The sequence below is a fragment of the Paroedura picta genome, chromosome 1, assembly GCF_049243985.1.
Source record: "Paroedura picta isolate Pp20150507F chromosome 1, Ppicta_v3.0, whole genome shotgun sequence".
NCBI lineage: Eukaryota > Metazoa > Chordata > Lepidosauria > Squamata > Gekkonidae > Paroedura > Paroedura picta.
Genome location: NC_135369.1, coordinates 91,939,297 through 91,953,918, shown reverse-complemented (window position 1 = coordinate 91,953,918; position 14,622 = coordinate 91,939,297). Strand labels below are relative to the sequence as shown.

General features: G+C 41.0%; 1 long non-coding RNA gene across 1 annotated transcript in view; it reads left to right on the top strand.

Moving 5' to 3' along the window:
- Positions 1 to 13,435, top strand: part of LOC143839904 (uncharacterized) — a 46,115-nt gene extending 32,680 nt beyond the window's left edge. Inside the window, exons 2-3 of the long non-coding RNA XR_013231938.1 lie at positions 11,443 to 11,533; positions 13,304 to 13,435. This is a non-coding gene — a long non-coding RNA (uncharacterized LOC143839904). The remainder of the gene's footprint in view (positions 1 to 11,442; positions 11,534 to 13,303) is intronic.
- The last annotated feature ends 1,187 nt before the right edge of the window (positions 13,436 to 14,622 follow it).

The window sequence follows — 14,622 nt, the reverse complement described above, 5'->3', positions numbered from 1 at the left end:
GATCTGGCAAGATTGGCTTAGCCTGGTCATCCAAGCCAAAGCTTTTCTATGCAATAACTGCATGTAATTCTAAAATGCATGCAATACCTGCATGTATTTATTCCATGCTCCACAGCTACTGCCATTTTTTCCATAGTTAGGTTTGCTCAGTTGACACAGAAGAATAAAACATTTACATTCATAGTGCAGATAACTAATCCATTCAATATGAAAGATACTTAGATTTTGTTCAACTTTACAGTGAAAATGTAGCTTATACAGCTATTAATGAAGACCAACCAAAATCCTTGCTGATTGCTCAAATTAAGAATAAAATTGAGCAAAGAATAGTTTCATTTTCTACCAGCAGCACATTTTAATTTCAAGTTCTCTCCATGGTTGAGAGTGTTTAAATTAGATTTGGAGCCACAAGCATATTTATATACTTAGCTATTTCTCTTGCACTGCTTTTCCCAAGTTTCATTTCTAATTAATGCAGACTAGAATCCATAGGCAGGTTTATTTCTGGCTTTGAATGGATTTAGATTACAATTTAAACCCACAGAGTTGGGTTTGTTTGTTTCTCAGTCAGCAAGTGATTAAATCTACATGAAACTAGATCTCATTAAGGTTTGTGACTACTTTTGCCCTTCAGAAAATTGCTATGTGAGCTTGAGATTATGTGAACATTAGGTTCTTAAAATTTCTTTCAAGTTTTTTTTGGGGGGGAGCTATTTTCAATCTATATCAAGGCTATATTTCAATCTATTATACTAATGAACACTGAATACAGTCTTTATTTTTTTCTGAGTTGATCTCTTGAAAGTTACCATTGCAGTAGTACCAAGCTGTACTTTTGTCCTTACCTTCAACTACAAGAAGCAGTTTGAGAATATGGGCCTTTTGGGGGCAGTGGGGAGAGGAGCAAAGTCCCTGCCAGCACTTCCCCCTAACCCCCAAAGTGCCCGCCAAGACCTGAAGAGGTCTCAGTGTTGCTTTTTGAGGCAGTGGGTAAGGAGAGGAATCCCCACCAGTGCCTCCCCCCCCCAAAAAAAATAAAAACATCCGTCAAGGCCTCTCCAGGCTTTGATTGGCCTGCCCAAGGTGGGGAGTGGCCCTACCACCCATTGTATTTTTGAATACAATGGCCTTTTTTTGCTAGTTTAAACTGACATGGTCCCATGTGCCTAGGAACAGCATTTCAGGAGTATTTGGAGTTGCAACAAGGAAAGGTGGTGGAGTCACACTCTGATGACAGAAATCTTTCTGTGAAGATGCTTCAGCAGATACTGCAAGCTTTAACTCTGTTCCTGAATGATGTACAAATATTAGTTGGTGTGCTGATGAAATCCTGGTTTTATTTTGGCTTATTCTACAGTGCGTTACATTTACACACATCCCTGCTACAGAAATGTCTAACCAGAAGAAAGGTGAGGAATTCAGAATGTATTAAACTGAATCACGTATTGTCTACAAGCCAAGTCTAGTTTTCATGTATTAATAAGCCATAGTTTAGTTTTACATTCCTGAACTGTGCATGTCTATCTATCTAAAATATTTGTATGCAATTTTTGCTTTCTGCTAAAGTTCTTTCTGAAGATGCTGAGGCCTCATTTTATTAGAGGAGGACAGCACTCTTAACTACTTCCTCAATACACAGAAAGCTGAAGTATAGTATACATGTAGCCAAAGTTATCCAGATTACTGGATACATCTGAAAACGGATCATTTTCCTTCTCAAGCTCAAAATTTGGGACATCAAGTCAGTTTTGTAACAACAAGAAGACTTGTTTTTTATATGCTGCTTTTTCTCTACCAGAAGTCTCAAAGCAACTTCCAATCATCTTCCCCTTCCTCTCCCAACAACAGACATTCTGTGAGATAGGTGGGGTTGACAGAACTCTGAGAGAACTGCTCTATGTGAACCACTCTAACAGGACTGTGACTAGCTCAGGATCACCCAGCTGGCTGCACATGGAGGAATGGGGAATCAGCCCTGACTGACCAGATTAGAAGCCACCACTCTTAACCACTACAATACATCAAGGTGTCTCCCAAGTGGCCAACACTCCAACACAGAGCAAGCCAAGGATCAGGTTAGGCAGAGTGTTTCCCTGAGAAACTTTCTCTTCCATGTACTTGAAGCTCAGAACTATAGATTTGCAATAGCAGTCAGCAGTGTAAATTTTGTCATGACAAGCCACATAGCTCTTCCTTCATGTTCTTTAACATGAAGGGTTAAGGGTTCCTCCCCCCCCCCCCGGGTAGTCAGGGAAAATTGTTTGTACAAAATAAATCATATTTATTGGTATTACTCATGTTAGAATCATGTGAGCTGAGACTTTTATTTTCATTTTATATACATATATTCACACAGCTATGTGTATACTGCCATTTTATTAATCTATTTTAATTCTCAAAATTTCTGGTAGCAAAGTACTGACAAATCTACTAAGGAATTTCAACAGATTTCTGAAATCCATCTAGTGGTATCTTATATTCTCAGCTTCCTGCTATTCTGTTCTGTTCTGTTCAACAGTAAGGATAATTTTTTGTTCCTTAGGATTATTTAACACTATTCTGTTTTCTCCCATTTAGTTTACATGTTTTCATGAAACAGCATGGATTATTTGGTATGGATGCTATACCATGTTCCAACTAAAAGTGCATTTCTTCAAAGGACTCTGACTTGAATTATCCTACATCAGGGACACCTCCCAATGTTTAACATTAAAAAGCAAATACCGAAAGAGGTGCATTGTTAGTGATGTCATGTTGTTATTCAAGGAAGGGCTGGTTTGGTTAGTGGTTGGATTGAATGGCTTTCAAATGTCAATCGTCAAGGCTACTTTAGATGAACCTGATATCCTCTTTAAGTCAGAATAGGTCTCTCAGAGTGCAGCAGAACCAAAAAAGGACTTGAGATTAAGACGACCTTACATCCTTGGTGTACTGGAAAAGCTCCAGAGGATGAGATGATATTTCAGTCAGTCCTTTGCATTCCTAAGGATGCCCCTTTGTCCCGTGTAAGGCTGACATCTTCCTGTGTCTTATAGAAAAGACAAGCTTATTAACTGATTTGTGCCTCCCTAGTGTAATCAGGGATTCAGTCCAGTAAAATGAAGGCACAAAAGAGACAGGCGGCGTAGTTTCCCTTGCTGACTGACTCCTGTGCTGACTGAAATGACCTTTGTGCTGGCCTCTAGTGGTTTTGAACTCAAAGATCTATGAAGTAAATGTACTTTGAAAGGCTGAGTAGACCTTTCTTTCTTTCTTTCTTTCTTTCTTTCTTTCTTTCTTTCTTTCTTTCTTTCTTTCTTTCTTTCTTTCTTTCTTTCTTTCTTAATTATTGGTTGGCCTGAATGCTATTCCTTGTGTATATTTATATCAATGTTAATAGTTTAATTTAAACAAGAGAGAAAAAGAAGTACTTTTAAAACTAGCTTATTCAAATGTGCTAATATGAATATTGGTAACAGTGGCTGTGTCTAGTTTATATTTCCTCCAGAATTTCCCATGATTCCAAATCATCATTGAGATTTAAGTTAAAGGCAACACAATAGCTTCTTCAGATTTTGTTATAAAGCCAGTAACAAAGTATTAGGAAATAAGAAACTGTACATACAAATCAAATAAGAAAGAAATAATCCTTCAAAATCTGTCAGTGTATACAGATTGCAACAGCTATTACCAACTTAATGGAGATCAGAACTGGATCCTAAGAATAATTTTGACTGTCAAGGAGCACATCAGCACCTAGAAGCATTTACACCCACGTTAATATTAGCAGTAAAATACTTCACCCTGTTCACATAACTGCTCTGCTGGGGAGGGAATTACTGCTGGAATGGAGAGAAGGGAACCTGGGGATGGGGAGTACTGCTTCCAATCCCCTACTATGGGAAGATGCAAGATCTATTCACATGTTGCAGTAAATAAATGTACAAGCTGCATACCCATTTGTACTTGTTTGTAAGAAAGAGCCAATGTACCTGCACTTGGCAAATGAAACTGGAGATCAGTATGATCATAAATGTGGTTTGTATATCACATGTTCAAACTATACATGCATGGAATGAAACACACAAATTACTCAAGTGTATTTGAAGATAATGAGGGCCATTTCGCACAGCTTCAAAATAGCACAATGGTTGCTAATTGAAAACGCTACTAATTTGGAATAACCCACGACGTCGTAGACAATCTGCAACACTCCTGAAACCGACCCGCAAAAAGCGCTTCGTTGTAGCGCTTTCAGGGGAATCCCAAAAAGTGGATTCACCCTCCGGAAAGCGATACACTCCTGCAACCAATCTGCAACAATAGCGATAAAGACCTGTGCGTTAACATTGTTGCGGGTTCTTCAAAGTCCCTCCTCCTGAGCCTGTCCTCCAAACTTCCGGCGAAGCGATCGCCATTTTTTTTCCCCGAGCGAGTGGAGATCAACGCACCGGCGAGCCTCCGTTTAGCCAGTGAGGCTTCCCAGGCTGCAGTCCCTCCTCAGAGCTGTTTACAGCACAAGAAGCCCGCAGAAGCCTGTTTGCTGATGTATTTTCCCTTTATTTTTCACACTGTTTCGGCTGAAAATCGCGCCCGTGAGGGGGGGGGAGGGGTTTTTTTTTTTCCCCACTCGGAGGCAGCGTGGCCACGATCAAATGACAGCTCAAACAGAGGCTTCCCCGGCTTCAGTCCCTCCCCTTCAGTCACTAAGCACACACATTTCACACATTCCATTCAGCCGAAAATCGGGCCCGTGGGGGGGGGGATTTTTTTTTTCACTCGGAGATAGCGTGTTAACGATCAAACGACAGCTCAAACACCCCAGGCAGCTGGATGGGTCTCTCCATTGCAACGAATCTACCCAGATTCGTTACAATGGGTGTGTGTTTTTTTTTTTTTTTAAAACCTTCCTTAAAGGGAAAGGGGCTGTTTGGGAGCATGCTAACGGCTGCCCATTGGCTGCTTGACGGCTAGGGGCGGGACGAGCTTGGCAATAGCGCTTCCTTTCTAGCGATTTCTGCCGAGACCGGAAGCCTGTGGGAAACGCTAAAAAACGCAACTGATTCCACTACAAAGCCAGGTATGCAAAACGACGAATTCCACTATTTTAAATGGCGATTTTTCATTCAGTGACCAATTTGCAACAAAGATTCCCGTGTGAAAAGGCCCTGAGAATTTGAAAAATCAAGTATACTGTACACAGAATGTATGTATGTTAACTGTAACTTGTGAGCAGGACTACAAATACTGGTAGAAGCAGGAAGTGGGACTTAACATCATGCAGATGGGCAACTGTTACCAAGGGCAGAACAATCAATGCAGGCTGTGGACAACAGAACCTTAGCTCTTTCAGCTATCTTCGCCAGATAGCAGCTGTGCACCTGAACAGGTCAGACTCCACCTTCCTCTGTCATTATATGATGTGTTCCACACATAAGAATGGGGGCATCTCATCTATTTTTGTCATTGTTGGGGGAGGGGGAGTTTTAATAAATTGCCTTCTGGAAGAAGTTGAGGGGTATCTATCCTAGTTTTCTGGCAAGCACTGCTGTTCTGCAGATATTGGCAGGGCTGTGAACAAGAATAAAATCACAAGTGTATAAAAACAAGGCCAAGGCTGATGGTACAGAATAGGTAAAGTTATTTATTTTATTACTCAGGTTTTTTGTAAACCTACTAAGACAATTCCCAATGTGTTTTGCCCATAAAAGGGATCTTCAGAGGAATTATCCTGTTTGTCTTCTGATGTACCTTTAATCTTTTTTGCTGAATCGTTGGAAGACAAACAAGTTGATTGCTTTGACAGGAATTGGGAATACTTTTTAGTAGTTTTTTTTAAACTGAGTAATAAAATAGCTTTACATATTTTTGTACCATCAACCTTGGCTTTGGTTTTACACAGTGGTGCTCTGAGTAAGAGTCAAAGGGAAGATGTGCACAGAAGCTTTTAATGTGAATTTTAATGTTCTTTTAATGTAATTTATCATAACCAGTAAAAACCTTATGATCCTTCCGATGATGTGCCCAGCCTCTTATTGGCCCTCACTGGGGGACATGCCCCTAATAGGTTGATGACACTCTTCCACTAAGAGCCAATAAAAGGGTCTTCACCATCCTATCTTCTGTATTGCTTCCTAGCACATGCCATGAGAAGGAAGAACCAGCAGGAGGTAAGTTGGGGAGTTGGGAATGGCTGTGTAGCCATGCTCCACTGTGCTCTGCCACAGCCGTGCCACCCTCCCCAGTTTCATGGCCACCAGGATAGTGAGGAAAGCTGTCCAGGCATGCTCTGCAATAGCTGCACCACACTCCCCAGGCATCCTAGATGCTGGGATAACTGGGGAGGGTGTCTGGCCATGTTCCCATGCTATCCTGTGCATCCCACCTCACTGGCAGGCCTGGCCTGGTCTTCAGGAGCCTTTCCACCTTCCCTCTGCCTTTCTACAGTTAGCTTCCTACTAGTTTGTTTATATTTTTAATTATGTGACTTTATGGTGTTTTTATTTTTAAATGTTATCTTGACTTGGTAAGGAGAAAGAGGATGTATAAAGATAAATCAAATCACCTCACTGTTGCAGAAAGGTGTACACAGTACACATACACATTTATATACAGAGATATTTAAGACTAATAGGAAAGAAACTTCCAATCCAGACGGAAGGAATTAATGTAAATCAATAAAAGGTCTTGAGCAGATAAATCAAACATCAAGAACATGCTAGAAAGAAAGAACTGGAAACACAGGAATCCCTTAAGCTTATGATAAAGGCAAAATTCCAGTATACGTTTGAAGTATGCAGAGGCCTCTTTAGCCAATATGTGCCAGTGTGTTGTAGTCACAGATGGTGTATCAAGGGAACACCGATGGCCAGTTACAGCAATTTCTGCACTAATGCACTAATATGAAGAGAGCTTTTGATTTCATGGTTTGAAACAAAATGACCCAGATATAATTACTGAAGCTTATTAATTTATTTGTTATGGGTCGGTAACCCTTCACAGACTATAGTGCTTGTTACAGGCAGAACCAAGAGGATTAAAGCTTTAGTTTAGCACAGTTTGATTCCTGTATGAAAACTGGAAGAAACGAAGCACTAAATTGCATGTTTTATGATTGTATCTTATTAAGGAACAATTAATACCCAATTTTGACAGTGCCAATTTTGTGCTCAGTAGAAGTACCAAAACAGATGCTTTGCAAGGCCGTACATATTGTGAGGCTTCAGATCCACAAAATGGACATTAAATAAACCTTGAGGAATTGGCTGCCACAAATTTGGGTTTTTAGTACCTGTTTACTATTGTAGCTATCAAGTGGCTTAGTGGAGTTTTTAGCAAGCAAGAATGCAGCCATGTTTGCTCTCCTCTGGATCCTCTTGAACTTGATTTGTTCTATGCAAAATGCAAATCATCAGCTAGTCTGTACTCAATTCAACTGTTCATCTAATTTAGGTATTTAATTTCCACGTATATTAGGCATTCTCATAACACAAGACACTCACAAAAATAAACAGTAGAGTATAAATACAACAGAACAGAAAGGCTACAGAGAATTTGTTTTGCTTGTAGAAGGTTCAATCCTCAGTCAAGCTTCAGGCCTTATTAAATGCCAGATTTATCGTTATCCCTTTTCCAAATAGCAAATGTTCCCTCAGGCCAAAAGGTACCCAACAAGTGACTTGGGAGAAGCAAAGACCTGCAGCGAATATCCCTAGATTTTATTTATTTTATGTATTTATTTATTTATTGGATTTTTAGACCACCACTCTCAGAGACCGGCTCATGGTGGCTAACATAAGCAATCCATATAATCACATAATTAAAACCCCAATTTATAAAATTTTATTAAAAATTTACAAAATACAGTACAATAATAAAACTACCATAGATGGCAACTGAAAGCTTTGGTGGTGCCAGTGCATTTGATCAAACTGATGTAGTTGCTCGACCAAAAAGCCATTGTTAAGTACAGCATTTGGTTACACTTACTATTTCAAAATAGAGAAATGAGTGCACCAGGGTTGTATTCTTTCCCCCTTCCTGTTTAACTTGTATGCTGAGATCATTAAGAGAGAGAGTGAACTCAAATAATCAAACACTGGAATAAGATTGGAGGAAGGAACATAAATAATCTTCAATATGCTGATGACACTACCATCCTGTCAGAAACTAAAGAAGGCCTAGAGCAGCTGATTACAAATGTCAATGATTTAAGTAAAAAATTTGGCCTTTTCTTAAACGCTAAAAAGACAAAAATAATGACCACTGCAAAAAAAACAGACGTGTCACAATAACAGTTGATGATGAAGAGATCGAATATGTTGATGAATTCATTTTTCTTGGATCACAAATTGATGTGAGTGGAGATTGCAGTATGGAAATAAAATGTTGAATTGCTCTGGGTTGGTCTGCAATGATGAGCTTGAACCGAACATGGAAAAGCAAGGACATAAGCCTGACTATCAAATAGAGATTAGTTAGATCTATCATATTTCCAGTAGCCACGTATGGGTGTGAAAGTTGGACTAATAACAAAATTGGACAAGAGAAGAATTGATTCATTTGAACTCTGGTGTTGGAGAAGGCTTCTGAAGGTTCCATGGACACCAAAAGTCTCAAACAAGGAAATATTACAGCACATAACATCTGATATACCATTGGTAGGCAAAATCATGAAACACTAGCTCACGTACTTAGCCATATCATGCAATCCAACTCAACGGAGAAAGCAGTTATGCTAGGATTAGTCAGTGGAAGAATGAAGCCAGGCCAACAAAGGGCACAGTGGTTGGATGCGGTCAGGATGGACACCGGCCAGAATATTGCATGGCTGAGGGAGTCAGTGTGGGACTGGGGATTGTGGTAACACCTGTACCATGGGATTTCCAAGAGTTGGACATGACCAAATGGCTGACTACTATAACAACAGTACCTAATATATAATATAAAATCTAAATATTTTTCCTAAAATAACACAATTCAGGTGTACCTCCATACTAAGAAGGGTAATAATGGCTGTGTTGTTGTTGTTGTTATTAGGTGTGAAGTCATGTCCAACCCATCGCGACCCCATGGACAATGATCCTCCTGGCCTTCCTGTCCTCTACCATTCCCCGGAGTCCATTTCAGTTTGCACCGACTGCTTCAGTGACTCCATCCAGCCACCTCATTCTCTGTCGTCCCCTTCTTCTTTTGCCCTCGATCGCTCCCAGAATTCTTCTTCAGGGAGTCCTTCCTTCTCATGAGGTGGCCAAAGTATTTGAGTTTCATCTTCAGGATCTGGCCTTCTAAGGAGCAGTCCGGGCTGATCTCCTCTAGGACTGACCGGTTTGTTCGCCTTGCAGTCCAAGGGACTCGCAAGAGTCTTCTCCAGCACCAGAGTTCAAAGGCCTCAATTCTTTGACGCTCGGCCTTCCTTATGGTCCAACTTTCACAGCCATACATTGCAACTGGGAAGACCATAGCCTTGACTAAACGCACTTTTGTTGGCAGGGTGATGTCTCTGCTTTTTATGATGCTGTCTAAATTTGCCATAGCTTTCCTCCCCAGGAGCAAGCATCTTTTAATTTCTTTGCTGCAGTCCCCATCTGCAGTGATCTTGGAGCCCAGGAAAATAAAATCTGTCACTACCTCCATTTCTTCCCCATCTATTTTCCAGGAAATAGAGGCTGTGTTGAAGTTTAAAAGACTTCAGTCTTGCCACCCGTACTGTTGTCTGTGGAGTGGATATTTTACACTGTATTAGTAAAAAGTGGAGGACAGACCGAGGAATAGAAATTGCTCCCTATTAAATTCTCTGAAATTATACACTGTTACTCTTTGAACAATTTTATCAGAGTGTGAAACAATGTTGCTGACTTCTTTGGCTTTTCGTTTTTATTTTTATTTTGTCTAGACAGATAAATCTTTGCAGCTTCCATTCCTCGTGTGTCTAATAGGCCTAATGCTCACATACTCTTAGGGATGTTGACAATGAATAGAACTAGTGAAAGCTCTTTGTAGAGAATTGCATACCAAAGGACTGGCTGTTGTTAATTATTAAATTGTGTGTCAAAATTGGGTGTCTGACCATATGAGGGAAATGCATGTGTGCAAATAAAATGAAAATCAACATAACCTGCTTTGGGTACTCACTGGAAAGAAAGGTCAGGAATGGAATTAATGGATCAATAACTCAGTCAATAAACAGCATTACAAACTGCATATGTAATTGCTAATATTATTCATCAGTTTGTCTTGCGAGGCATTTAAAGCTTTCTAATGGTAAAATTCTATGCACATTTACTTGTAAACAAATCTTGCTGAATATCGTTGGTTCTTATTGCAGTGCAGGTATGCATAGAATGGGGTTGTAAAGCATAGAATAAGTCCCATTAAAATCCATGGGTCTTTAAAGTGAGGAAGTATGGTAGTGCGTTCTGAAATTTTTTGTGAGCAGCTCTGACAGAACTGCTCTATGATAACAGCTCTAGCAGAACTGTGACAAGCCTAAGGTCTTCCAGCTGGCTGCAAGTGGAATAGCAGGGAATAAAATCCAATTATCCAGATTAGAGTCCACTGTTCATAGACACTACACCACACTGGCTCTCATAGAACACTTGAAAACTGATTGGTGGGTGAGAAGTCTGATTCTGTGAAGATTCAAGGGGGTGGCAGGTTACAGTGGATGAATGATAGGGTTGTGTCCTGCATAGTGCAGGGGGTTGGACTAGATGACCGAGATCCCTTCCAACCCTATGATTCTATGAGTGGCCCAGCCATGTGGAGAAAGAAGAGCTTTTGAAGGGTTGGGGTATCTTTCCCTGTGCCAAAGAGGAATTCCCTGCACTGCTGAATGACCTTCCCTTGCCATCCTGCTGCTCCTATCTACATGGGTGCAAAAATAAGCTGTCTAGGCATGTATGCAGTAATAGTAGAGCCCCCATGCCAGCTTTATAGGAGTTTATTACACAACAAGTGGGTCTCTGCTCTAAATAACCATGCGAAAGGAAAGCACAATTTACTTTATTTCATGCATTTTAGAATATTCAAAGACATTAATGTAGATGAATCTCCTCAAAATCTCTGTGAGTTAACTGTGTTTTTCATCTTGACCGCTTTCCATGGGTCCGGCTGCCCCTTCCCTTCCACATACGCATACAGGAACATTGTGTTTACATTAGAAGGCTCTTCATAAGAGTGTTTGTGTTTAAATTTCAAAGACCATCCTTGTCAAGAGACTATGCTATAAGCCCCACTGAAGAGCTAACACATCAGTCCTCTGTCTAGACTGTATAAATGTCATGTTTGGCAGGACAGTAACCTTCAGTCTATATGAGGAGACAAATTACTTTTTGACTCTTTCTGCTGTGTGATGTGGTGTAGTTAACAAAGACCTGCACAATGCTGATGCCTACTGTAAGACTTTGATGGAGAAAAGCCTTTCTATTGAATGAAATGATTGCTCTGTTGTTTTTTTTACAGGACCTGGACTATTACACATGGCTTTAATGCTTTCTCCAAACTGGAATAAAGATGATGCAATTATCTAGGGCACTACAATTGAACCCTGCAGGTGATTATTTTCCTGGAATGAATAAAGGCTTATAATAGGATTGTAACTAGAGTTGAGGGAGCTGGTTCAGGAGAAAGAAAAAACAAACTCACACTAACCAGATCATACACAAAAGTCTTCTCTTTCCCCCCTCCCAAATGCTGACATTTTGATATCTCCCAGCCATCATGACCTGCTTACATTTCCCCATGGCAGTCCTTTTTGTTCAAGGCCTGCTTATTTTGCCATCTCAGCAAGTCAAGGGTAGTATGGGTTAGGAAGTTGATGACTGTAGCCTACACACTTCACCTCCTCTACTGGGGGGCAGCTGGGGGAATGTGTGTGTGTAAGCTTACAGGGAGCTGGGAGTTTCTTCACACATTTCAGTGACATGCTTATGTGACTTCCATTGTGACCTGGATGTGATATAGGGATGTCACTGCTCTAGTTTGGGGGCAAAAATTCTGGTAGCTTCACCTCAAGGTCCCCAATGTGCCTACATCACTTCTGAGTCACACTGAAGACACGGGTCACTGACATATTGGGTGTTCCTCATTTTGCGGGTAATTCCCTTCCCCACCAGCAGCCAGCTGATCCATGGTGGACCGCTGTCTCTACCAGTGAGTTGGACTTCTAATGTTGCTAGTGGCCAGGAGGAAGGCAGCCACCTACCACCCAAGCGGTTTCTGATTCATGCATTTAGGATCAGGTTGTTAGAACTTCCTTTATCATCTTTAGGAAAAGGAATCTTCTAGGATTCCTCTAAGATGAATACTAGTTATAGTGAGATTTCCCCCCAGATGTTGAGGTTTGTTACCTATATTATAATATGCCACATATGAAGGGGGCAGGATCAATTACTTTGAAACCATCTTTCTGTAGGACAAGGCATATACTTTCCATTTTAGGTACTGTTCATTGTGTTAGCAAACTTAGTTGGACAACTTTGGCCCACTGTGTTGTCAGTCTTTGTGATCCTTTGTCCTGTGCCAATGATCCTCGGTGGCATGAGGCACTTTGCCAGGATAGATCAATAGCATTCAGCTATGGAACAACTATGGAACAACTAAGTATTTAACTTTTTTCATTTCATTATTACACATGCCCTCCTGGGTCTGTTTTAATGGTCAGCCATGTAATAAGGTTGCACTGCATATCAAAAAGTCACAGGCCAAGAAGGAGCCCAGGCTAGAACTCCATGATACCTTCCTCTGTGGATGGCATTTTTGACAAAACACATTTCATTATGCAGCCTCACTTACATTCACATGTGCTCAAAATTCTTGAAGGATCATTGCATGTATTTTTATGAGCTGCTCTTGGCTCTCATGTGCACGTTTATAATGGCACAAAAATGGGAGTTATGACATGAGAAAGTAGGACCACAAATGATTTCTGTAGCACCTGAAAAGTATTGTGTCCATCAAAAATCCTGTGCACATGTTTGAAAGTAGTTGCTTCCCCTTGGATAACAATACTGTTGGACAGGTTCTGAAGGTTTCAAAGCAGAGCAGGAAGGAAATATGCCTCACTGAGAATGCTGTTAACTAATGTAATTGCACCTGTGAGTAAATTTAGAAGGTATGTGATCATAAAACAAATATTTATGTCATCGGCTGTGTTTTGGGATTTTTTTTTGTTTTTTGCTTAAATAAAACAAAAAGGACTTAATTCTCTGCTCAGATGGATATCTTCTAAGAGGAGAGAGAGAGAGAGAGAGAGAGAGAGAGAGAGAGAGAGAGAGAGAGAGAGAGATCTGCTGGGAGAAGCTTTCATGTTTTATATTCCCAGAGAAATTTAAGGGAGAAGAACTGAAAAGAGGATGCTGATAGCTATGAAGGATGATAAAGAGCCGCACAAGTCCTTCGGACTCCGTTGGGACCACGCCAATGCCTGTGCTGGGACTGTGTCATCCTCCCTGGAAGCTGTTTGAACATGAGTCACATAATGAAAGGTTGGTTGTGTGACTAAGGCTCAGTTAGACATTTGCAGTGGTGGAGAAGGTCAGATGTTCAAAAGTAATTACCAGCTGGGTTCAAGGTATTTGTCAGCTATTTTTGTGTGCTTTGCTCGGAAATGCCCTGCTTCTCTATCATCCTGGAGGGGTGGCATTTGACTTTCCCTGCTGTTTCCGTTCAACTGTAATTTGGGGGATCGTCTTTCCTCTTGTGCCTCACTGGTTCACATCTGCCAGATCCTGTTTGATATGCCAAATCTCCCTTTCTTTCTCTAGGGATTCTAATTCTTCTTTCTCTGGCCTTAATTCTATTTTTTAAAATGTTTTATTCAAACACAACCATTTTTAACACAAGCATTATTTTAAAAGCAAAATAATACACAAAGAGAACATAACAAAATGCAAAGCACAATCAACCAAGGGAAAGCTGTGACTTCTCAGGCTTAGGGCTAAAACCAATGAGACACTAGAAGGTCAATTATCAGATCCTTGCTACATTTTAAGGATACCAATAATAGGTTATTTGGGTTTGTGGGGTGGGGATGATTTGGATTGAGGCCATGGGGGAAGGCAGACTTTAGCCCCCGCCCCCCAAGCAGATCCACCAATTGAAACCAATCAACATGCCCCCCCTCTTGATATTAGGGGCCGTTCCGCATTCGTCCAAAATAACACAATTGAAATCGCTACAGTTTTGCCGTTATGCACAACGTCGTTGACAATCTGCAACACTCCTGAAACCAATCCGCAAAAAGCGCTTCGTTGTAGTACTTTGAGGGAAAACCCAAAAAGTGGATTCACCCTCCGGAAAGCGCTACACTCCTGCAGCCAACCTGCAACACTAGCGGGAAAGTTCTGTACGTTACCATTGTTGCGGTTTCTGCAAAGTCCCTCCCCCTGGCTCTCTCCTCTGATCTTCCGGCGAAGCGATCGCCATTTTTTTTTCTCTGAGCGAGCGGAGATTAACGCACTGGCAAGCCTTTGTTTACCCAGTGAGGCTTCCCCGGCTGCAGTCCCTCTGTTTAAAGTCACCAAGCACAAGCAACACAGAGGCCCGTTTGCTGGTTTATTTTCCCTTTATTTTTCACACTGTTTTCGGCCGAAAATCGCGCCCGTGAGGGGGGGGGATTTTTTTTTTCACTCGGGGGGAGCA